The sequence below is a fragment of the Protopterus annectens genome, chromosome 7.part0 (genome assembly GCF_019279795.1).
Source record: "Protopterus annectens isolate FY-2018-M chromosome 7.part0, PAN1.0, whole genome shotgun sequence".
Classification (NCBI taxonomy): domain Eukaryota; kingdom Metazoa; phylum Chordata; order Ceratodontiformes; family Protopteridae; genus Protopterus; species Protopterus annectens.
This window is the reverse complement of record NC_056739.1, coordinates 395,315,562-395,342,104: the sequence shown is the minus strand read 5'-3', so window position 1 is coordinate 395,342,104 and position 26,543 is coordinate 395,315,562. Positions and strand designations below refer to the sequence as shown.

Genomic DNA, 26,543 nt, shown 5'->3' with positions numbered 1-26,543 from the left:
ACAGGGAAGAGTCTGTCTGGGCGTGCAGTCCCATTTCCAGCAGAGGTCCATTGAGGAAAACTCCTTGAACAATTATTACAACAGCACTTCTGCAGAGATATAGTAATAAATACATTACAATTGCACAAATGCATTAGTAGAGTAGCAGATAAACATTTATATAGCTGAAAAAAAAGCATATTTAGATTTGTAATACCTAGTTTGAGAAAGCAGAAAGCTATGTTGAATTGGGCCTGTTAGACAAATATAACATATTATAGAGGAGAATGATAGGAAAAAAACATGGGAGAGTTGCTAAAGAGAGAGGAGATAAGTTGTGAGATGGTAGATGCACACTGTGCAGCAGTGAGAAATGAAGCAGGAAAGATGTAAGCATAGCTAAGTGAAAGGAAGTAATGTGGATTTCATTGACAGAGTAAAATAGGGGCATGACAGTGGGAGAGAATACAGATGACAAACGTTGTGAAAAAGAACAGATGCACAGACAGTGCAGTATTGAGTAGTGAAGCAGGAAAAGGAAAGTATAGTTAAGTGAAAGTGGAGTAGTGTAGATTTAATTTGGAGAGAGTAACACGAGTGGGAAAGATTAGCTAGGATGGGAACATGAGCATAGTCAGGAGGATTTTGGGTGGTGGTTGAGTTTGATCTTAACTCTTTGTATCATATTGTCTAGTTTTAAAGCAGTAGATATGGAGTTCCATTTTGTAGTGACATAGAAAGAGCAGAGGGAGTTTCCTGCATTATTGTGGCATATAGGGCAGATAGAAGGTTTTTATTATTTGATCTTAGGGGTCTTGTGGAACATAGTGCTTGAGGATGTTTTATAGGGATGGGCATGCATGGGGTTTGTGAATAAGTTTACTTGCATGATTTAGTTGGGAGTAGGTGAGCTTGTTTGGTAATTCTAACCATTTGAGTTTCTTTAGTGCACTATTGTAATGAGTGTGAGAGGTGATGCAAATTTAGCTATGTTGTTGCATCGTGCATCTAATTTATTTTGTAGGATGCACTGCCAATTGGTTAGTTTGTTGATATGTAAAGTAGAGAAGGGATAAGGAAAGTACTAGAAATGTTCTGGAGGTATTAGGGGGGTAGGATGTGTTGCGGTACAGGAATCCCAGGATTTTTAATAGAATAGGAGATGTCAAATTTTAAGTTGTTTATTATGACACGTAAGAGCTTGGTATTGGATATAGTTGCTTTGTTGGTATTTGCTAAGGTGGCATTGAAGGATTGTTTCAATGTATGTAAGGGTTTTGGTGTAAACAACTTTAGCTTGTTTTTTTGGCATTTAGGAGTAGTTGGTGGTCAGTTAACCATGTCTCAATTGATGAAATAGATTCTGAGTTGTTTGTTGGAGTTGTGGGAGGTTTGGTGCAGAGCATATGATGGTAGCATCGTTGGCGTGTGGACTAAGGAGGCATTTTGTTGGCTTTGTGAATGTTTTTCAAGCATTGATACCTTTTGTGATTGCATTTAAGAGCATTGATCAGAAAAGGCCCCCAATTTACTCAGTGGGTTTTGCCTAATGCGGATCTTGATTAGGAAGGTTCTGCATTCCATTATTGTGTTCACTACATTTCTGGAAAATGTCAAAATGATTATATCTTCATAAACTCTGTCACAGTCAAACTCTGTCATACTTTCTGGGAAGAGGTGGAAGCTGTGGTAAGTGCAGATGATATTGTAGTGCAATTTTTCACCTGAAAAGCGGAAATAAAATAAAATCAATCCTGTTCAGATGTCATGAACTGCAACTAGGCTTAAATGTAAAACTAAGCTGTTGATGATTGAAAAGGAAGGTTGACATATAATAACGGCAATATTACTGTTTGCCAGTGCTTACAAGTTCATGCCTGGGATTCAAAAATGAGTTGTGCTGGTAAAGCATGATATAGCACAATCAAGTTGTTTTTCAAACTTCTCCTGTTCATGGAATGTGGCTATATATGTACATGAACTTGGTACAACAGCATTTAATTTAAATGAATAACCACATTACCCCCAATGTTTTTTTTTAAATACAAAGTAAAAAAAAGTGTTGTGTAGTGCTTTGTCAGTATTACTCAGTTATGAGCCTTGAAGCATATTTCTGTACATCTTAGGGAAAAGTCTTCATAAATAGGTTGGAGGGACTATAGGAAGATTCAGCTGCAAAGTCTTGCTAGGGCCATTAATGAGTTATTATTCTATGCCAGTAGGTGAGTTATTACCCAAGGTTTGCTGGAGCCATTAATGGATTATTATTCTATGCCAATACAATTGGTATCCCCAAGGTTTGCTGGGGCCGTTAATGGGTTATTATTCTATGCAAATGGTTTGGTATCACCCAGGATTTGCTAGGGCCATTAATGGGTTATTATTCTATGCCAGTAGGTTAGGTATCACCCAAGGTTTCCTGGGGCCATTAATGGGCTATTATACAATGACCCCCCCCCTCCATTAATGTTCCAAAACGTGCACGCTGATTGGTCAGCGTGCACGTTGTAAATCAGACTTATACTAATGGAAGAAGGTCTGGTCGCCCGGACTTTTTCCATTAGTAGAAGTCTTTTTTTTTTTTACAGCAACGGAGAACGCAAGATCTTGCTATGTTAAAGGAGTTTAACATAGCGAGACAGCTTTAAAAAAAATAACGGATATCTTCCTTTCTCCGTTGCTTTTTTTAAAGCTGTCTCGCTATGTTAAACTCCTTTAACATAGGGAGACACTTCGTAAAAAGCAACATAGATCTTGCTTTCTCCATTGCTTCCACCCACAGCTCTGATGTACTGTGTAAGCATACGCATGTGCAGTACATCAGAACTACCGCAGACTACCAGACAGCTGCGGAAGGGCAGCAAGGAGGCATTATACAATGCCATTATTTAAGAAAAGTAAGTATTTTTTTAAATAATGTCATTGTATAATAGCAATAACCCACTTCTGGGTGTGGGTAATGCTTGATCTACCCACTGTTGTCTTTGTTTAGCCACTCAGGCTTCGCCCTCGTGACCAAACCACACCAACCGTGAGTAAATCCAGCATTACCCACACCCAGGCATGGGTTATTATTATTCTATGCCAGTAGGCTTGGTATCACTCTTTAGCAGTTTTGTGTAGGATGATAAGACAACAAATTTTGCCCAAATATTTATACACACTAGATGTTTAGGGCCTCTGTGGTAAGAATATTGAATTGGTAAGTCAGACTGGTATCTTATTTAAATATTGTTAAAATAGTGTAAATATTTTAGTAAAATCTGAAAACGATTGCAGCATTATTAATCAAATGATCTGAATTAATTGAGGCTCCATTGTATTTAATTTTATATGTCATGCTTGCAAAAATCAGATGGAGCCATCAGTTACTCAGTAATGCATCTATGGAGTAGAATATCACACCTCTGGCAGCCTACTCACATTCTTTCCTTCCAGTGTAGTTTCTAAAAATTCAGCTTAAAGGCATAAGATAAATAAATGTAAATATTCTGTGAGCAGTAAAGGTTATTAAACTATACAGATAACAATGTTGTCAGAAGTATAGTGTATGTACAGTTTTTTCCTTAAGTACTGAAATTAATTAATTAATTCATATTAACCATGTAGGCCCACTGAACAAAGCAGTCTCTTTTCAGGGGTGAACTCATAGCAATGTCTGGTTAAATAACTTGCTTAAGCTTATGCAAGTGGGACATGAGGGCTGTAGGAATCAGACCCTGCACTATAGGAACTATGGCTTGCAAATCTAACCTCTTTGCTAACTGCCATACATAGCAATAATCCATGAATGGGTGTGGGTAATGCAGGATTTATCCACTGTTGGCATGGATTGATCACAAGGACAAAGCCACTTTATGTTATTTCTCTAAGAAAACCACCATTCCTATTTGTAAGAGAAGGCTTTTTACTTATATTTATATAACGAGTTGAAAAAAATGAGAATATTGGGCCTCATTGACAACATCAGGTTTATTTCATTTTTGTGCATGCATGCAAATGCTAGGGTCAACCTTGCCGTTTGTGAGAATGAAAACTGTCATTGCTTAGACTGGCTCAGTATTCTGACTTATTTTAATCTTGGTCTCCCATAAAGAAGCTGCTATTTTGTCCTGGGAGATTTTCATTGCAGATAAGACTGACTGCTCCTTTCCATGTAGTGCATTTTAGCTGTATGATATGAACCTACCACTGTGTCATTCACAGCTAGGCTTGTCTCTGTTAGGTGAAATTTATGCCTTGGAGTAAGTCTGAAGGGGAAAACCTGGCTGCACAGCATTCCTCTCATCTGTTGGTATAAGTTTAATTTGCTTGAATGTTATAACCTTTTATCTTTATCTGACCTACCAAGGCTGTTGTATCTTGTCTGGAGGTCTTGAATCCAGTTTTATTTAGGATCCTGTCATTTCTTTCAAGTTTGGTACCCTTCTATCTCATCTAAAGGAGTCCCTAGTGACCCCAGTCCTTAAAGTGATCAACGAATTTCAGTGAGCTTGACAGTTATCATCCTGTCTCAAACTAATAATTTATAAGTAGAGCACCTGAAAGTATGATTTACAAACAACTTTATTCTTATATTAAGGAACACAGTTTGAGTAATCCATTTTCATATAGTTTTTTGGACTTCCAGCAATTCTGAAAATACCTTGGTAAGGTCTACACTGTTTTAATCATGGCTTGAGATCATTGCTTTGTGTTTCCCTTTTGTCTTTCATAACAACTTTAGCCTTGATTTTATCAGGGATTTCCTGCTTGAGTGATTGATATAATTACTTTGCTACCTCAGTATTTAATTGGAATGGAAACCTCCTACCTGTCATTTATTTATTAATTATTTTGCATGTCAGTTTCTCTGTACCCCATCCTTTAAAGAACATGTGCACACTGATGGAACCGAATGCAGCATCCACATTCAGTTTCTGCCATTTCCAGAAGTTCAGTGGTAGGCACTGGCTGTTCTAATCATACAAGACTGTGAGAAAAATACACAGAGCTGTACACAGACGCCCTGTACAATCATGTTAATAGAGGCATAGAGACAGATGTGCTTTCCAGAAGCCAGCCCAGAACAAACTCAAAGTATAGCTACCCTAGTGGAATCCAAACATAAATAGATTGTAAAACAAACGGAAAAATGTCATTGCTAATATTAGAAAGTACAATGCCCAGAGGATAAAAATTCTCTCATCAGTCTAAACAAACACTTAAGTGGACAAATTAAGTCAACCAAAACCAATTTTAAGGTAAAGATGGGCTATCTTTAGCTAGGTCCGAAACCTCAAAGGCGGTACACAAAATTGCAAAGAACTGATTGTTATTGGAGTCACTTACATGGAGCTGGAAAATAAAGCAGATCTGTTTGCTGACAAATTCAGCTCCAATTTTACTCCCCTGCCCCCCCATGACCACCCCATAAGTGACACCATCAATTATACCCCCCCAAACTATTACTGGGAGCAGGTCCAAAATGTGCTCTCGAAGGCTAAGAGCATAGCATCAATGGGCCCAGACAATATCCCAAAATGCATGTAAAAAGCTTAAAGCATGACCTATGTGTACCTATGGGATCACTGTTTAACCATAAATTCCAGATAGACCTTGTGCCATGTTAATGGAGGACTGCAGCAGTCATCCCACTGCACAAGGGTGATCTATTAATGGACCCTAGGATCTACAGGCCAATAGGCCTGACTAGACTCATACAAAGCAATGGAAAGAATTATCATGGATATGACCAATAATGACATGGGAAACCTTCAGACACTGGGTCCAGCCCAGCTTGGCCTTGTCAAGGGATCACACCTACTCAACTTGGTGAGATTCTCCGAAAATGTCACCAAGGTAATGGATGAGGGAAAAGTGGTGTATACTGCTTATCTCGGCCTGGCTAAGACATTTAATATAAAACCCATTTTGAGTATTGTAAACAAACTCACAAAAATAGGTCTAAACCCTTATGTTATGTACTGGATAGCCAGCTAGCTTTCAGGATCCAGGAACATAGGATGGGGAGACCAACTCCACAAAGAGGCCATTCACTAGCAGAGTACCTCAGAGCTCAGTGCTGGGACCACTCCTTTTTGGCATTTACATCTCAGATGTCAAAGATCTCTGGTTGACCAAGTTTGCAGATGAATGCAAACTTGGAGCAGTCATTGACTCCACCATATATACTAACATCCTACAGGAAGGACTAACACAAATGACTGGTGCCAAAGCCACAGTTTAAAATTCAGTGTCAAGAAATGTATAATAGTACCATTTAGGAAGTCAGCCACACTAAGAAACTACCTCGTTGATAACACACCCTTAAGATTTGAACCAATAGTCTAGGAATTTGGGCTGTATGTGGATAGTAACGTATCAGAGTTAGTAAGGAAATCATTCTTGATAGGAAATATTTCTCTGAAATGGATGCAGATGTTGAAGGTTTATGGCTGGCTAAGTTTGCAGATGATTGCAAGCTTGGGGTTATCATTGACTATCCTGCAGACAGTAGCATTCTACAAGAAGGTCTATCTTTGACTAACAAATAATGCCAAAGCCATGGTCTTAAACATGGTGCTAAGAAATGCATAATTGTACCCTCTGGGAAGTCAACCATCCTGGCTAATTACCATGTTGATAATACACCCCTAAGAGTGGGCCCAGTGGTCAGGGATCTGGATACGCACGTAGATAGTGGCCTTACCTTTGACCACTACATGGCCACAGTAGTGAGGACATCCTTTTTTGTTGTGCAACATATGAGTAATGGAGTGGTATCTAGATCCAAAGAGGCCATTATCCTACTGTACTCTGCCCTTATCAGACCAATCATAGAGTATAACGCTCTGTTCGATATGCACCTGACCAGGCATATGCAGCAGCTAGAGTTACCTCAGAGGTTCCTTACAGAAAGAATACAAGGTGCATCAAACCTGCCTTAGGTAGAGTACATTAAAGCCCTTTCTTCCTCCCCAGTCTCCTATAGATTGCTGAAAAGTGATCCATGTCTGGCTTACAAGACATCTGCAAACCCTACACTTATGACTCTCCTGCATATTTGTAAGTCAAACAGTAACATATATACAAGGTCAAGGGACCTGAATTTTGTCTGTGACTTAAACAGAGCATACCGGAGAGACAGATGTGTCCCAGACACTGACCCTCCTATGGAGGCTTCCCATCCATGTGAAGCTGAAGTGGATAGGGAATAGGAAAGTTACAATGGGCCTGGCACCCATGTCCATTAAGGGCAGAGGTTGCTTATAAACGTCTGGCCCTCAATGTCCTATTTAGATACAGGACATCATTATTGTTGTGGAAAAACTTGGCTAGGCTTAGAAGGCCCTCTGGTCATTAGCCTAGTAAAAAAAAATCTGTGAATATGAATGCTGTGTTGCTTAGTTTATAAGCAAAGGTATGGCATGTAGGTCAAAGGATATCATTATTCCTCTATATTCAGCGCTCCTCAGACCTAGATCATTGAGTACAAAGACCCCTGTGGCATGTACCTGACCATGTACATGCAGCAACTGGAATGTCCACAGGGGTTCCTCACAAAAAATATAGGATATAAACAACATGTCCTACGCAGATCACCTCAAAGCTCCATCTCCATATACCATTTCCTGCAGATTATTCAGAGGTGATCTATGCCTGGCATGCAAGATATCCTTGGGTCCCACTCTGATGGACTGTTTGCATACTCAGAAAATGAATAGTATCAGAATCACTTGATCTAGCATTCAGACTTTGCTTGTGACATAAATAGGACATATTGGTGGGACAGGTATGTCTTCTGAGAATTCACCTCATGTAGGACAGGCTTTCCATACACGTGAAGCAGAGTTTTTCCCTAACCCTATTCAAGCATAACCTGGACCAATGGATGAGACATTCACCCCATGTCTAGCAGCTATGTATTTAATGGACAGAGATAGTGTGTGAATCATACCCTAGCCTACAAATACTGCATAAAACAGCCCCTAAGACACAAAGAAAACTTGTGGTATATATTTGGGATGCATGACTAGGCTTATAAAGGCCCCTGTGGTTATTATCACAGTATACACATATGAACAGTGATGGGCGATGTGGTCACCCATTAGGAGGCACTGATGTGAGTGGTGTTCCCTTGTGACATGCAGTCAGGAGTGAAATCTGAGATATGAAAGCTTCCATCTATAAGAATGTCAATGAAATTATAAAATATTTGCAGATTCACATACCCATTTCCCCTTTTTATGAGGACATGTAGTTTTGGTAGGGAAAATTAGTACATCTTAATTACACCTCTCTGTTTTTTGTTCTTTGTGTTCTGTTTGTCCAGTTATTGAACCACTCGTGGTTACTGGCTCCTGCACCAAATATAAAGTGATAGCATGGGCATTCATATAATAGTACTTAATGAACACAACTTTGTGTATTCATTAAGTATTAAACATTTACAAGTAGACATTCTTTGACATTGGTGTCCTTATTTTATTTGCTTATTTATTTGGGGTTTTAATGAAGACATTATTACATTGCTAGAGAATGCAGGAAAAAACCTAACATCACTATGCAAGGTACAATGATGTGGGTCCATATAGTGTTTAGCAGGCTTGCAGGAATTGCTGTACTTTTAAAGTAAACAAGTAAAATCATTTTTTACCATCATTTACAGATTTAAAAATCAATATCAAAACTCGGTGAGGGCAGCAAATGTTCCCAATATTCTTATGGTAAGTGGAAACCGTTGCACATTATCTTTATATTTGGAATACCACAGGGTTCCATCCTGAGCCCTGTTCTTTTCTCTGCACATTTACAGCCTATGGATGTTTTTTACAAGAGGAAGTAGCTTGCATTATCACTTGCTCTTCTCTTGACACACAGATTTATCACCATTTCCCTAAAGATTTAGTTAGTTATTTATTGTGGAATTCCCCTGAAGATGTTCTGAATTGTACTCATCAGTGGATGCCTAAAAAGTGGCTTGAATTCAGTACATTTAAGATTGTTGCCATGGTAATACACAACATTTCAGGGGCTCAGATTTCCTGTACTAATCTGCCTGTATTGTCTGTGGTGGTGGCAGTCTTGAATTCATGTCCAGATAGAATTATCTTGGGGTTATTGTTGATGACAGAATGACAGTAAGAGGACTAATTATCAGATGTCATGAAGTCATCGTGCCCTTACCAAAGCAAATAATGTGCCTTTTTCTGGTTGATAACCTTGCGGTTATTATACATGCCTTGGTTCTGCTGATCTTTGACCATTGCAGCTCCCTGCATGGTGCTTGTCTGGACTTCAGTCTGGTATTGTAAATGCAGATAGTTTAGAAATGATCAGTCTGATTATTAACTTGTGCTTCACATTATCAGTGTATTACAGCACTCCTTTAGAGCCTTTACTGGCTGCCTATTGTTTAATGCATCATCTACAAAATTCTCTTCCTTGTCTTACCCTACATAGTGATGAGCATCCCTACGTGAAAGATCTGCTTGCTCCTTATTGTACCTCTGTTTGCCTCCACTTCACTATCCAGAGACTGCTGGTGGTTCTAAGGCTGCAGCATGAATCCTCTTGTCTTTATTCCTTAATGTTTTACCGCATTTTGGAGCTAATATTTATTATTTTTTTGTTTAATTGAGATAGTGGACTGAGCCAAACTTGACACATTTCTTTTATAGCCCAGGAGTTGCAACAGAAAAAAAAAAGTACATTAGTACAGTGATAAGACTGAAAATGAGCAATAGTAGTATAAAATAATGATAAAAGTATACAAAAAAAGACAGAATTAAAGAGGTACTTTAGAATGTAGATACATACAGTGAATAATTCTTGCAGGTAAAATATCTTGTGGTAGAGAGAGAGAGAGGTAATGGGAAGGTTGGGATTCTAGGGAGGTAAAATAGCGGGGAGTTGAGATTAGTGGGGGTTAGAAATAGTGAGGGTTTGACAGCAGTAGGAAAAGGGGGGAGCAGTTCAGGAGATGATGTTATTACGGGGTTTTAAGAAGCCTAATCCAGCTAGCGTTTAATTATATTTTTCATTATTTCTTCTTTGTCTTGTGACATATATTAGTAATAACGGTCTGTTTTGTAATATTTGTTTTACATACCAATGATTACTTTTAAATAACTTGAATTTCTGTTGAAATATATTGACAAAACTCATTTGTAACAAGTTAAGCAGACAGCCGAAGGTATATAACTGCAGACAGAAAATTGACTAAATGTATACATTGTAGCTCAGTAATGCCTCCTGCCATGGGAAAATATTTTTGTTGAAGATTTGAACCAGGATTGATGAACTATAGCAATCTCTTCGTCTTTCATTTGTTGTCTCTTAAAATTGCTGGAAAGGCCTTGAACTGTGATTCTCGATCAGAGAATGAGTGTGGCAATTTCCTCAAGCACGCTAGATAGTAGTCACTATAGTGATGTTTCCTTCTTGAAACACTGTGGAAGAACTTACTGAAGTGTTGGGTCTGGTCAGTTTATCTACAACTGGGGTAGTCTACTCTTATTGACAAAGCCTGAGTGGAAAATGCACTACTAGGAATAAGCAGACCAGCATGGCTGATGGGCTTGCTACTGATTTGTGCTGTTAAAAAATGGTAGTATTTAAAAACACAAAATATGTATGTCTTTTATACATGTCTGCTCTACAGCAACACTTTCTGGTGTGCTCCAGCCTTACTCTGAAATTTGGGTGGATGTGTGGATGCACCCATTATCATACATGTGTACTCGGTCACATTGCATCACTAGTGTACATTTTCTACCTGTTTTTTTGGTGAAAAAGTGCTGTAGGATTCTGTCCACCAGTTTATAGCTTGAATTGCAGTCATCTCTGCTCCTTACTTGAAAATTACTTGCTCGACAGTCTGGTTTAATAGTATATTTTAAAGGATTCTAAAAACCACTGATATCGAGGAACTGCATCAGCGCAAGATATGATAGATTTCTCTGCACAGTATCCAGTCCGGAATTGCATGTAATTGGGTATTTTAACCAGATTGTTTTTCTAATTTTTTTTTTAACCTTTTTCCAGGGTCATACTGCTGATGAGTTCAGCTGGGTTTCACTCTCTGGAGAGAGATTTTTAGAAGCTGTGTGTAATGTGACAGTAAGGTGGTAGAGGTCTCACGTTTGTGTCATAATACACAGGCTAATTAGGGTTATTCTCTGTCCATGTAAACCCCCCCCCTTTTTTTTTTTTTAGAAGCTGCCCACTTCAGTTTACAACTTGAGACAAATGGGTGGAAATGATTGTACAGCTTGGAAGCAGTATAGTATAGTACAATGTAGCATAGTACAGTATAGTATAGTACAATGTAGTATAGTACAGTATAGGATAGTAATGTTGTTATAGTTCTTGGGGGAGGGGGGCACCCATATTTGAGTTTTGTACATTTATTTCTTGTATATGGATGTTTTGGTATAATTATCTGCTTTTTATGCTGCTGTTTATAGACTTTTAGCATTATAAGTTACATGTATGATAACAGACTTCTAACTCAAGATAAACAGTCTTGCTTCATACACAAGATAAAATGTAAGGTACAGTGCAACAGCTTGTAAGGTACTGTGTAGTGCTGGACCACCCCGATACACGATGAAGACCACCACTACCACAATGATGGCGACATTAATCATTGCACTGTTGTGGATGATAGTGCCACAACCTAGGATTTCGGTGGGTTTATCAGTTGTGGAGGACCAAGGTTAGAATAAACATTTGTAAAACAAATATGACAGACAGAACATCTGATATGATCAAGTCCAGGAGATGGCTATAGTAAACAAACCAAATGTTCTCTACCAAGCAGTTTCATTATGGATTACCAGAAGCTTTCAGGGGAGTATAAGATTATGTTTAGGCACAATTAATTAATTGTTTTCTGGCTATTTGCTATATAGGGTTGGATGGTAGTCCAGTAAGTAAGAAGAGGTGTTGTAAAGTTGAAGATGTCTGTTTTTTTTTTCTGAGCACTACCTTGATGCATATATCTAAATGAATTTCCAATACTATTTACAAAATTTGTGGTTAAAATAATAATGGTGGCACTATTTTCAGTAAGCGTGGAAATCACGGTGCTTTCAGTTTTCATCTTTAGTATTTTATTGTGAATGAAATATGATTTAAGAGATCACTGATGGGTTACCTTGAAATACTGGTAATTTAAACAGCCTAAAGTACCATACTGTAGAATACTGCAGATTATGGCCTAACATTCATATTTTAAGATGCACAAGTGCGGAGACATTAATATTCAGAAACCTGATGTGCTGGTTGGAAATCTTAATAGAATTTAAGGCTGGAAATTATAAAATATTAAACATGGAATGCTGTCTATATGTTTGTATTATGATTTATGGTTATGTAGAAGTTACTATACCATGTTAAGGAATTTATTACGGAGTTGTAGAGGACATGTATATTCATACTGAAGCTTTTATTTCTGTGTCTTCAGTTCATAGGTTCATAGGTTCATAGGTTCATACTAGGCTATCTGCCCGAGGGCATTTACAAGCCTAGCCCATCGTTTTGTGGCTTACGCCACCCCTTTAGTATGGGGAACTATACCCATTATTTTGCTGTGCCTCTGTCGAGCAGTGACACTGAGGTAATCCCTGGGGTATATCTGCGATCTCCCATCCATTGGTCAAGATTTCTCTTGAACAAGGCCAGCGAGGTGCTCTGCCTCACATGTACCGGGATTTTGTTCCACAGCATAGGGAGTCTTTGGGTGATGAATCTATCCCTCCAGCACGTCCTATTAATATAGGTTCATAGGTTCAGTTTAAGATCTTCTACTCACCACCTGAACATGGTTGGACAAAGTGTAGTAAAATTTAATAAAGCCAGTCAACAGGTACACACAGCAGCATATACAAGATGTTTCAGGTGAATATGATGAATGTAAATTGTAAACCTTTTAAGCATCCAAGCTGCATTTTAACTGAGAATTTTAAAGCTGATAGAAAATCCACACTTACGTAACCATTTGTCGACTAAATATCTTAGTGAGGAAGCATATTTGCCACAGAAGTATGTCCCTGGACTAAAATTATAATCCGAATTGTGGTCGCCTCGTCATTTATCTAGCAAGTAATTTTGCATGTAGTAACTGAAAGAGTTGCAGTTCTCACAGCTGCAGATTTAAATAGTGTGGCTTTATACTCTAATGTTTTACATAAAGTAGCCTAAAAGAAAGAATGAAGACCTTGTTACAGGCATTACAAGATAACCTCTGTTGCTTGGCACACCTGAAACAATTCCAGGCATTATTGACCAAACTACAAAAGTAAGGCTAGAACCTAAACGTGGAAGAAGTAAAAAAAATTGTGGTTATTAGAAATGTGTGACTTTACTTCAACAAGTTATTTATTTATTTTTTTTTACATTGGCAGCAAGTTAGAGCTATCATGTAACTACTTCATTAAGGGATATGATTATAATGCAGTATAAGATACATTTTTAAGGATCACTGTGGTCTAAAACTGAATTGCACAAAACATTAGGATAAAATAAATCAAATGTTTAGGGCTCAGCAAACTCTTTGCCACTATGCACTGTAACCCAGAAAGTAACGTTGTAGTGGTCATCCCATTCCTTCAGGGTCTTTCCATTCATTTTGAATGTTGTTATTCTGAATATTGTTTACTTTCAGAATCTTTGGACATTGTCAGTAATTTACTTTTTCCAACTTTTTAATTGAAACAGTATCAATTGGTTTGGTTAATTTTCTTCATCATCTTATACCTGGGCTGTGCCTACAAATTGTCGACTGAGATCAGTGCACTACCCCAGTAAACAAATATAAATAAAAATAAAATAAAATAAATGTTCTTGTAAATATGCAATAATTCACACTTGGCTACAAACAATGCTTATATCAAATATATTTTTTTTGTTTGTAAAAAAGATAGGAATCACTCAGCTCAAGTTTTTAGCCAGTTAACTAATTTCCTGAATGTTAAGCCTCAGATGGTCTCTTACATGTGGCTGAAACTACACATTGAAAGGGCTGTGAATCCAGAGAGAGATTCAAAAGATTTATAACTTTACCCAGTGGAAGGCAGTGATGGAAGAACTGCAAACACATTGAAGGGTGGACTTTTTCATAGCCACCAAATTTTAAAATATGTTGCTCATTTTGAGGGGTGAGGGTTAAAAGGGACTGGGTCAGTGTTGCAGCTCTTCCAAAGAGAAATGAAAGTGAACTTGGTTATTAAAGGTGTAGTCAGTTAGGAAAAATGTAAGCTAGTATAAAATATTTAAAAGGAATGTGATGTGTAACTCTTTATGTATAACAAATGTGCATTTAGTTCTTTGGTAATGCAGTGCAATTTAAATATAAGCCAGCCTGTGCTTCTTGACTGTGCAAATCTTTACATAGCAAGTTCAATGCTTGTTGGAAACTGCTGCACCCCAGTAGATATGAAGGTTTGTGTAGCAACTGGCATCCTTGCAATAGTGACTTTCAGCATCCAACAGGGAAGGAGTTTTGCAGGCATCGTCAGATAGCCAGGGCTGGCTGATTTAGTATCTCTCCTAGCATGGAGTTCCCTGATCGGACAACCCTCCATTATGATGTGAGGAACCAAGAAAAATGTTCAGCTGAATACCAAGCACATAGTAGTAATCATGTCCACTCTCACTGTAAATGCAGCATTGGCATGTGGAAAGTGAATGCCAGTACTGCTGATCGCACCCCCGGACACCTCGCACCCAGGGCAGGTGGCTGCCTCCTTTGTTCCACCCTAGCTAAGCCTCTGTACTGGCCTCTCAAATCCTATGCAAGCTACTTGATTTGATGCTAAGCATGTGGGGGACCATTTTGGATTCCATGAACAGAAGAGGAGGGGACCATCACTGTGCAGACATTCCATGACATACCCCATTTTTTGAGGTCGTTGCCATTGACTTTATCCAAATTGCCGTTAAGGCCTCACCTGATTTACATGACATCTAATATATCATTCAGGTTCAACTGATAGGTATTATAAAAGTCACAGGAAGTCACAATATTTGTGCACCATCCAGACAATTCCCCTGATTCCCACAGCTGGTGCACATGCAGTCTATGCCCATATTTTGTGAGGAGTGATGTTCCATAAACTTATCAAGCTGGTGAATAACATACACATCATCAGCCACTATGTCCTTGACAGACTCTTCCTATAGAAAGGGGCAGCTGGTCACTCAGGAAGATGCCCACTGTTGTGTTGCAGATGATGCAAGACATGACTTGGAACCATGGCTGATTATACCTCCCACTACATGGTGGAAATGACTTTCACATTGTTATAGACACAGAACATCACTGATTGTACATTTTTATTTATGAAGGCCACTTCTTTGCTATATCCGTTGTGATTTGTAGTGGAGATGTACAGTTAGATATTTGTTGTTTGCACTCTGTTACACAGTATAGTGCTATGAAAGTAATTAAAGCATTGAAACATTATAGTACCACCAGACTGAACCAGCAGATGAAGAGTTATTATCAGTGGAACCGTTCTCATGCAAGGTAGCTGTAGGCGCAATACATAGTGGCTTTGGCAAAGAGGTGGTGTCTGGTCCACAGCTATGAACCTCTGACATGAACAAAACAGACTAAACCAGATAAAATTCATTAACACCCAAGCTATGCATAACAGTGCATAGACTGGCCATGCTGTGTATCAGACATTACTATACCCACACAGGCCAGAGGGGTGCTCATGGTGCAGTCATTATTTGCACACATGGGGGTGGGGCATAGTTACAGGAATAGTGACAGTATAAGAGTTATGGGAGGTGTCCTGTAGTAACCACACACGTGTGTGTGTGTGTGTGTGTCTGTGTGTGTGCAGGTGGCAGTTTGGAGAGAGTCTGGGATCACATCCTTTAGTGTTGAAGTGGTGCTTCTGTGTTTTCCCTTGCTGGGTCTTCTATGTGGCCCTATAGTAATAGGACTGTAGGCATGTCTGGATGATGTAGCATTTCAGGAGCATGTACAGGAGCCCTACTGTAGCTGCCATGTAAAGAGGCAATAGATGGTCTGTGTCCACAACCTTGCAAATAGCTACAACTAGGTTTTGTACTCAGTAAGCCAACAGGGAAGTAAGATGGTGTGGAACTGTAGGATGCAAAGTGGGTTGCTCACTGCAGTACTTGTATCACAGAGCTATGGTGGGCATTTACCAATATTCTCATGGATATACATGTGTATAACATCATGGCCTCAAGAGACCTTAGCAAACATGGCTGCTCTAGGTCCCTAAATGCCATGTCATTCTGCATGCATTACCCAATTTCCCATTCTGTTTTCAGGGTTGCATATCTTTATGTAGGTTGCAAAGCACATTCAACATTTCTCAGTGTATACTGTGTTTAGATCATTGATTTTCACATCTGCTAATTTATGTCAGGGGTGATAGCTAGTTAAGGGAATGTCCTGGATTCATGACAGTGATAGTCACTGTATGCCTCTCCCTTATAATGCATATAAACACCTTGATGGCAGCATGACTCACTGATGTAGTCTGTGGCATGAGTGGGTCTAACATGGACAAGACAGAGATAAACATGGAGAATCCTGGAGGTTCATCCTGCCCCTCTCCCATTATTTCATCTATGGAAGATGTGTTCATGGTATCCATTGTTAGCATTGCTGACAGTACCAATGTGTCATGAGACTGGGCCATGTGCATGGAGCCATCATTGCTGACCACAGATGGCTGGTTGATATTAGGCATGTGCTGGAGCCTGCATGAAGCCTAAGAAAGCATAAAGGTGCCATAGCTGTGGTAATGCTGGCTCATGTGTCACTCACATCCATACGTGACATGTAAACAGTTGCAAGTCGATCAATTGCAGAGAGAATTGGGCATGTACATTATGGTGTAAGTAGCTATGTCTGAAGCCACAGTTGATCCAGAGTATAGCTATGTTTCTGTGTTCTGCTGACAAGGTCAGTCACAGTAATGGGTGACTGTACAGCAATAGTGAAACATACTCGTCCTAAATTGGTGCATCCCCAACATACACCTGGGCAGTTGTCACCAGCCCAGCTACCACATCCAAGTCACTGATGTGCATTGCCCTCTCAGTTGCCCCATACTGGTTCACCAGGATGTCCTACACTACTGTGAGATGCTTGTCTTGGTAGTCCATCTTTTGTGGTAGACCTTTCTTGTGCACTATCCCTTGCTTGGTCTTGGCATGCAATATCATATCAGTGACCTTGGAATACACATGTACTACTATTTATTATGACTGATGTCCCCAAATATAAGATGAATTGAGTTGGCACCTTGCCGTGTTTGCTCTGTATGGCCTGCTAACTGTTCAGTATGGGTTGCTGCAGTGAGGTTCATTGAACATGCAACCTTCAGTCATGTGACTATCCATCATGTAGCCACTGTAGTAACACAGCTGTTGCTGTTAACATGGCTGCAGTCATTTACTCTGTAGCCTATTCATTAGTATGTTGGAGCTGTGATAGCCATCATTCAAACTTAATCAGCTGCAGACCACATTATGCTAAACATGATATGGTGTTCCATATCTGTTTAAATACCCCCTTAGTATTTAATTGTATATCTTCTATGTAAATGACTTATGGTGCATTTACAACTGATATTAGGATTGAGCCAGTCACTTGAAATAGGGATACCACCTATGCAGACACTTTTTACTAAAGGTCTATAGCTGTTTGAAGTCCATACTTTTATTTAACCTACATACTCTGTAATCATGTATAGTGTTTGCTTTCTAGGTAAAATTAGTTACCTCGGATTTTGTTCTACAGCAGCTTATTATTTTTCAGTATTTAAACTTTTTTTCTTGCTATTACCAGAAGCTGTTCAAATTAACATCATGCACAGGTAAAATAACATCAGCAAAGCTCTATGTGAGCGGGCATTCCTGCATACTCCTGCAGTTTTCTTGATTTTTATGTTAATAAAGTAGGCCGACTAGAAATAAGCCATTTTTTCTGCAGCTTGGGAGCACTGTCTGGTTAGGAGGCACTCAGAGTTGCACTAGAGACAAACAGCAGTTAAGGGAATCAAACCTTGGACAACAGGATGAAGCTCATTAGTAAGTCATATTCTTAGTAGTCTCCACTAAACTTCCACATGTAGCCACCTTGCTCAGAAATAAATTTCTTGCAAGTGAAGACTGAGGGAATGGTAACTAAAAACTGCAGAGTATTGATTAGCTTACCCCTTACATTTCATTTTGCCCTACCTTCACAAGTCCTCACATTCAGGGATTACTTTTGATATGCCCGCGTGCATACACACACACACACAAATACACAAATAGACACACACACACACACACACACACACACACGCGCGCGCATACACATTTTGCCATATTCCTTGAGACAATGGGATGTATTCACAGTTATGTTCTTACTACATTTTTTTTGTGCAACCCCTGCAGTTTTCATAGCACAATGTCACTGTTGAGGTCGTGGTAATACTGGGTACACAGTCTAGAGTGCTTCTGTGATCCAAGGGAAAATGTCATGTTTTATAATATAGGGTAAGAAAAAATGTAAGTTAAAGTCTCAAGACACATCTCTGAACAGAAGAGTCAGTGCAATAACTGTAAGAGTCTAACTCTTTAAACCTTGCACAGTAATGGGTAGAGAAATGGAAAAAATAAACCAGTACTTTTTGTCACAGTCCTTCGAGAGCTGAGGAATTCATTATTGTTGTGGTCCTGGGAGAGCTCAGGAATTTATTGCTGACCCAGTAGTTGTTGTCATGGTCCTCAGAGAGCTCGGAGATTCATTGTTGCCATGGTCCCTAGAGAGCTCAGGGATACATTGTTGCCATGGTCCCTGGAGAGCTCAGGGATTCATTGTTGCCATGGTCCTCGGAGAGCTCAGGGATTCATTGTTGTCATGGTCCTCAGAGAGCTCAGGGATTCATCATTGCCATGGTCCTTAGAGAAGTCAGGGATTCATTGTTGTCATGGACCTCGGAGAGCTCAGGGATTCATTGTGGTCAGGTCCTCGGAGAGTTCAGGGATTCATTGTTGTCATGGTCCTCAGAGAGCTCAGGGATTCATCATTGCCATGGTCCTTAGAGAAGTCAGGGATTCATTGTTGTCATGGACCTTGGAGAGCTCAGGGATTCATTGTTGTCAGGTCCTCGGAGAGTTCAGGGATTCATCATTGCCATGGCCCTTTTTGCTATGAAAAGTGGCTCTCAGTTGATCAGATATTTATTGGCATTCTCTGATGATCACCCACACCCTGTTCGTGGCTGCTATGTATGCAATTTATCATTGTGCTATTCAACGTATTTCTGTGAACCCCATTCTCTTATACATCTGTTGTCCCCATGCATCAGAGGGCTAACAAGAGAGAGAACGGAGTGATGTGGCTTTGCTTACTCACCCTTTCCTAGAAGTTGTGTAGTGAAGGCTTATACCTTTAATCACTGGTGGAGATGATTTTTAAAGCATCAGGATTACCTTAAGGGTTGCAGCTTTTGCGAGTGAGTGAGTGAATGATATGACCCATATTGCATGTATTACATGCTTGCCTATAGGGGACCTAACCTCGAAAAAAAATGCACAAATTGCCATGTAGTACACTGAAACAAAATGTCTGCATAATTAAAATCAGTATTTTTAAGTTATTTTTTTCTCTCTCCATCAAAAATATGGTTTGGTTTGGATTTTATGCTCCTTTTCAAAAAAAAAAAAAAAAAAGTTGTAGATAATATACATTATGGGAGCACTGATTTTGATTGACTGTTGGTAAATTCAATAGCTTTCTTGCCTGCAGGAAAGATGCAAGATTTCTCTAGTACCATTGCTGGGGAATATGCACTTTTCCTGGTATTGTGCAGTCATGGAGATTATATATTTAATTAGTGGGGGGGTAGGGTAGCCTCCCACTATGGGAGTGCAAGGAGAGCTTAGCAACCTCCACCCCCACAAAAAAAACTTTGTTTTCTATTTGCATATTTGCATCCTTTGAAGTCATTTCTCTGAATATGAGAAATGCATTGAATGTTTTTATTTACATTTTTTTGTTGACAAAGTTCAGTAGACCTGTATGTCCATGTGTATAACTTCAGTAGACGTGTTTGTGTTTGTAAATAAATATATATATATATATATATATATATATATATATATATATATATATATATATATATATAAATATATATATATATACAGAGAGAGAGGGATCTCTCTCTCTCTCTCTCTATATATATATATATATATATACATATACACACACACACACACACACACACACACACACACACACACACGCACATGGGCTTACTTGACTTCATTGAAATTACACTTTGCCAAAATGTAAAAGTTTGAGACAAATCTGCCGAAAACCCACTATAAAGAAAATTTGAAGCATTGAAAATCAAAACACCAAAAACTCAATTGTTGTTACCCTATAAGGCTTTGTTAACATAAGTAAAACAACACCATTTTTATTGTGCAAAAAGAATCGTGGACTGAAAAGCGGTGTGTATTTCTGTTAATACGCTATAATTAGAGAAAAATCAGTACAGGGAACTTCCCATTTCAACAAAATTTAAACTCAAAAACTTACCTTTGCTGATGTTTTTGCACAGGTGCAAGCCCCCTGCAAACCCATGTGGGTGGGCTGTGCCCTCCCCACCCTTTAAATTATATATACCAACTCTGAGATCACACTGCAGTAGGGAAAAGACTAAACATTGCAGCTGCTGTTGTCCAGGGTATTGGAACTGGTGTTTCATATCCGGAGTTCGATGTACTGATTTTCATTCGAGTAAGCTTTTGTTATAGTAAATTCAGTGGCATGGTCTCGACGTTTTAAATTTCAGCAAAGTGTAATTTCAGCAAAGTCAAGTAGACCCATATATATATATATATATATATATATATATATATATCTATATATATATATATATATATATATATATATATATATATATATATATATATGGGTCTACTGTGCACTTTCGCGACCACCACTTGAACAAATGGTTAGGTCTTGGGTTAAGGATGATGGATAGCTAGTAGGGCTATCCACTATCCTTAACCCAAGCCCTAACCCTAAGTTCCATGACTACCACACCACAGTGGAGGAAATTGTATGTCCTCCGCAGTGCAGTAGTCACAGACCTATGTCCTCAGCTGTGGTGCGGTAGTCACGGACCTTAGGGTTAGGGCTTGGATTAAGGATAGTGGATACCTAGTAGGGCTATCCACTATCCTTAACCCAAGCCCTAACCCTAAGGTCCGTGACTACTGCACCACAGTGGAGGACATTGCCGGTTCGTTCTAGTGGTGTTTGCGAAAGTGCACTTTCGGTAAAGTGCACTTTTGCATTAGTGGCCATCTACTACCGGATTTTGAAATAGTGTAATTTCGATCTCTGGTAGTAGATCCATATATATATATATAGACATATATATATATATATATATATATATATATATATATATACACATATTCAGTCATAATAATTTCAAATGCAGAAATGTCCAAGGAACTCACATAATAGTTTCCTAAATATTCTGTGTTTATTACAAATCCCATACTTTAACAATTTATTAAAGTCTGTATCTAGCAGTCTTTCAATTTGTACACCTCAGGAGATTAACTTTCTATAAAGAAACATGATACCTTTCAGCAGTGTAACTTTCTGAAACTAAAGAAATATCCCTACAAAATTATTATGTTAGACATTAATTTTGCTGTGGTAAGGTAATCTATGAAAATTCATATCTTTTTGAAAATGAGGCTTTGCAAGTCTTATTTTAAAACAGCCCTGCTATAAAGCTGATTACTTGTGCCACGGAGACAGTTTGTACCTTTTAAATGACCATACATGTAATACATATATCAAAACAATCATGAAAATGGAATCCCTTCTTAAACATTAAGTGAAATGTTTTGAATCTAAGCAGGAAAACTGACTTGTATATTGACTGTGTTGCTTTTGTCATCAGGCATAATTTCCATTTTTCCACTAGTAATAATACATATGCTTGCAAGATACATTGCAGAAATGTAAAAAAACACAAAAGGCCCATAAAAAAATATTGGATTTAGCTCCCTATTACACTTAAAGAATTTATTTGTACAGTGATGTCAGCCATTCTGATTGAATGTTAGTGGGCCAAACTGTACATATTTGCCATTATGTCTATTTTTTCTGTATTAATCAGGATTTCCAGGCAGCAGAGAAAAAAATAAAACACTTATTTTCAAATCTTGCACAGAATAAAGACTAATGACATAAACAAATGAGAACACAAAAATGCATTTAAACACATAATTATTCTCCATTTCCTCCATTCTTTCATTGTGTTTTACTATGTTATTCCAGTTAATTTTGTAATCATTCATGTCCCAAATAAAACTCCCTACATCCCAGTTTGATTATTAAAATATAGAGCCATAATTACTGTCTTGATCGAGCTTTTTAGACATTGTTTTAACAATAAGTTCAAACAGCACAAAACTGCCTCTGTATTCTTAAAGGAACTAAAAAGAATGTTCCATCATCAGCATAGCAAAAAGTAACTTGTACAACTAAAACAAACTGACAGAATATTGCCTTTGGACAATTCTACTGCAATCCAGAGGATGGTTTTGTATATCACAGCGGCAGTACAGGGCTAAAATGATAGCCCTGTGTAGTCTCCATTTGTCAGCTTACTGGACTTTCCAGTCATCTGTCCAACACTCAACTGCATACGCAAAATTGATTTAACATTTTGGGTCATTTGCTTTTTAAAAGAAGTTTATACAGCATAGTAAAAGCTTGTGGTACCCATATCATTTTAATATAAATCAGTAGTAGCTATATTAGCTTCCATACTTTTTGCAAGATTTATTTATTTTATTTTCATCAGAGATCAGCAGTCTCTTTCCCCCATCCCAAATGGCCTTCCTATCCCCAGAAAAGCAGAGCTTTCTGCCTTTCTACTTTTACCCAGCTGACTTCCAGAAGTCGCCTCACTGCAAGGAAGTTCCTGCAAGACTTGTGGTACATGGCATCTTGCATCCTTCTAATTCCTCTGGCCAGGCTTCACATGAGGAAACTTCAGTGATATCTAAAGAACCTTTGGTGTCAGCACTCTCAACCTATAGAGACCTCTCTCCCTATGATTCCCTGTCTAAGGGCCAATTTTCTCTGGTGGGCAGGGGCCTGTGCCAAGAACGAGGCCTCCGCCCTACCAGCCAGACTATCACCACCGATGCCTCAGACATTGCTTGAGGTGCTCACCTAGCAGGCAGGTGCATCCAAGGCCTTTGGGATGCCCAGCACCTTCCCTTACACATCAGTCAGTAGGAAATGATGGCAGTACAAAAGGCTCTGACATCCTTCAAACCCCATCTCAAGCCAGGGTTCTCCTTAACAAAACAGACACCACCACTGTAATGTGGTACATCAACAAACAGGAGGGACCCAATCTTACCCTCTGTGCAGGCTAGTCGTGAACCTCTGGGTGACAGCCACCTCCATGGGTTTACACCTGATTTCCCAATACCTACCAGGGGTCAACAACACCTTGGCAGACCACCTAAGCAGAAACTTACTGGACCCCCACGAATGGCAGCTCCACAGAAAAATCTTTTTGCAAGTCATTCAGGAGTGGAGAACTCCGGAGGTGATCTTTTTGTTTCACACCTCAACCCCCAGCTGGAAAAATTCTGTACCAGTGAGTATCACCACCTAGCATGGAAGGTGGATGCCTTGACCTTCCCCTGGATGACTTTCCAGTCATCTGTCCAACACTCAACTGCATACGCAAAATTGATTTAACATTTTGGGTCATTTGCTTTTTAAAAGAAGTTTATACAGCATAGTAAAAGCTTGTGGTACCCATATCATTTTAATATAAATCAGTAGTAGCTATATTAGCTTCCATACTTTTTGCAAGATTTTTTTATTTTATTTTCATCAGAGGTCAGCAGTCTCTTTCCCCCATCCCAAATGGCCTTCCTATCCCCAGAAAAGCAGAGCTTTCTGCCTTTCTACTTTTACCCAGCTGGCTTCCAGAAGTCACCTCACTGCAAGGAAGTTCCTGCAAGACTTGTGGTACATGGCATCTTGCATCCTTCTAATTCCTCTGGCCAGGCTTCACATGAGGAAACTTCAGTGATATCTAAAGAACCTTTGGTGTCAGCACTCTCAACCTATAGAGACCTCTCTCCCTATGATTCCCTGTCTAAGGGCCAATTTTCTCTGGTGGGCAGGGGCCTGTGCCAAGAACGAGGCCTCCGCCCTACCAGCCAGACTATCACCACCGATGCCTCAGACATTGCTTGAGGTGCTCACCTAGCAGGCAGGTGCATCCAAGGCCTTTGGGATGCCCAGCACCTTCCCTTACACATCAGTCAGTAGGAAATGATGGCAGTACAAAAGGCTCTGACATCCTTCAAACCCCATCTCAAGCCAGGGGTTCTCCTTAACAAAACAGACACCACCACTGTAATGTGGTACATCAACAAACAGGGAGGGACCCAATCTTACCCTCTGTGCAGGCTAGTCGTGAACCTCTGGGTGACAGCCACCTCCATGGGTTTACACCTGATTTCCCAATACCTACCAGGGGTCAACAACACCTTGGCAGACCACCTAAGCAGAAACTTACTGGACCCCCACGAATGGCAGCTCCACAGAAAAATCTTTTTGCAAGTCATTCAGGAGTGGAGAACTCCGGAGGTGATCTTTTTGTTTCACACCTCAACCACCAGCTGGAAAAATTCTGTACCAGTGAGTATCACCACCTAGCATGGAAGGTGGATGCCTTGACTTTCCCCTGGAACTCCTTCTTTGTGTACGCATTCCCTCCTCTGCCTCTTATTCCCAAGGCACTGATCAAGATAAGGGAGGAGAGACCAAAGGCCATCCTCATTGCTCCAGACAGCATTGGTAACCCTTACTGTGCAGCCTGACATTACAGCCTCCCAAGCAGCTTCCCCTGATCTCAGACCACTTGACCCAGGTGTGGAGGGGGGGGATGCTGCACCCAGACTTGTAGGCTCTCAAACTGTCAGCATGGCTAATACTTTAAAAGCAAACAAGGGTTCCCTGTTAAGCAGACAGGTCCTAGACATTATCACAGAGGCCAGAAGGTCCAGCACCAGAAAATCTTATGCAGGGAGATGGAAAAGATTCTGCTCCTGGAGCCAGTCCAGAGGGGGCAGTACCACACAACCTTACATCCCTCTTATCCTGGACTACCTAGCCGAGTTACTCAATAGTGGCCTCTCCTTCTCTTCTATTAAAATCCATGCCTCAGCCATTTCAGCTCATTTTGATTCAGACCAGCCCCTCTTCTCACATCCTTTGCTTAAACAATTCATCTGAAGAGCTTCTAATATCAGACCTCACAGAAGGCCACCCACACCAGCCTGGGACCTGAAGTATGTTTTTGAAAAACTAACCTTACCTCCATTCGAACCTGCTGCTTCAGCAAAATTGAGATACCTCTCCTGGAAGACTGCTTTCCTACTAGCTATCACCACAGCCAGAAGGGTTTCAGAACTTCAGGCACTCATGGCCGTTGAGCCCTTCATCATTTTCCATGCAGACAGGGTGTCCCTGAGGACTAATCCCTCCTTTATGCCGAAGGTGGTATCTGATGTGACCCTCAACCAGGCCATACATCTACCTACCTTCTTTTGTAACCCTCAAAACAAGGGGGGAAGAATTATGCACTCACTAGACGTGCACAGACAACTCAGATACTACCTGGACCGTACTAAACCCTTCAGAAAAACAGCCCAGCTTCTTGTCAGCTTTGCCCCAGGGGAGAGGGGAAACCCATTTACAAGCAAACTATTTCTAAATGGATATCACACTGTATCCATTTCTGCTACAGACTACATGGGAAATCACCCCCCAAGTCTATTCGTACCCATTCCACTAGGGCAGCCTCCACTTCCACAGCATTCCTCAGAGGAGTTCCTACCAGGGACATCTTAGAAGCTGCCACCTCAACCTCTGTCCATACCTTTACAAAGCATTACCACCTACCTTTTTCTCTAACTCTAGGGCAGGGTTTGCCTCTGCAGTTCTGCAGGGCTTGCTGACTCATGCCGATGGTGCTAACTAATCCTTCCAGCCCTTCTCCTCAGCTTTGGGAATCCTTCCACAGGTGATGACTGCAATGGTGAAACATGAAGAACATAGTACAGTTCTTTACACTTACCATAAATGTAGATGTTCGAGTGTATTCACTGTTGCAGTCCTGGTTTCCCTCCCTATTTCCCCTTGTATCCTCTTTCCCTAGGGTGACATGAGCTTCCCACAGTGACTTTTAGCCACCAGGATCACTTTACCATATTTCCTTGTGCTTCTGACAGGTTAGGGCAGGAAAAACTGATGTAATGGCATCAGAAAAACATTGTCTCTGGTATTCAGGCAGGCCGAGGGCTACCGCAGCAGGGATAACCCACAGGTGATGACTGCAACAGTGAATACACTCGAACATCTACATTTATGGTTAGTGTATACAACTGTACTTTCTTTATTATGTTGTTTCAGTCATGCAGTAAGTAGCATAGGTGGGTTGTCTTTGAAAGTATACAGCCAGTCA

At 39.8% G+C, this 26,543-nt stretch overlaps 1 protein-coding gene across 19 annotated transcripts in view; it reads left to right on the top strand.

Moving 5' to 3' along the window:
• The window catches only part of PLEKHA6 (pleckstrin homology domain containing A6), a 1,822,600-nt gene that overhangs the window by 698,929 nt on the left and 1,097,128 nt on the right, over positions 1–26,543 (top strand). The window lies entirely within an intron of this gene.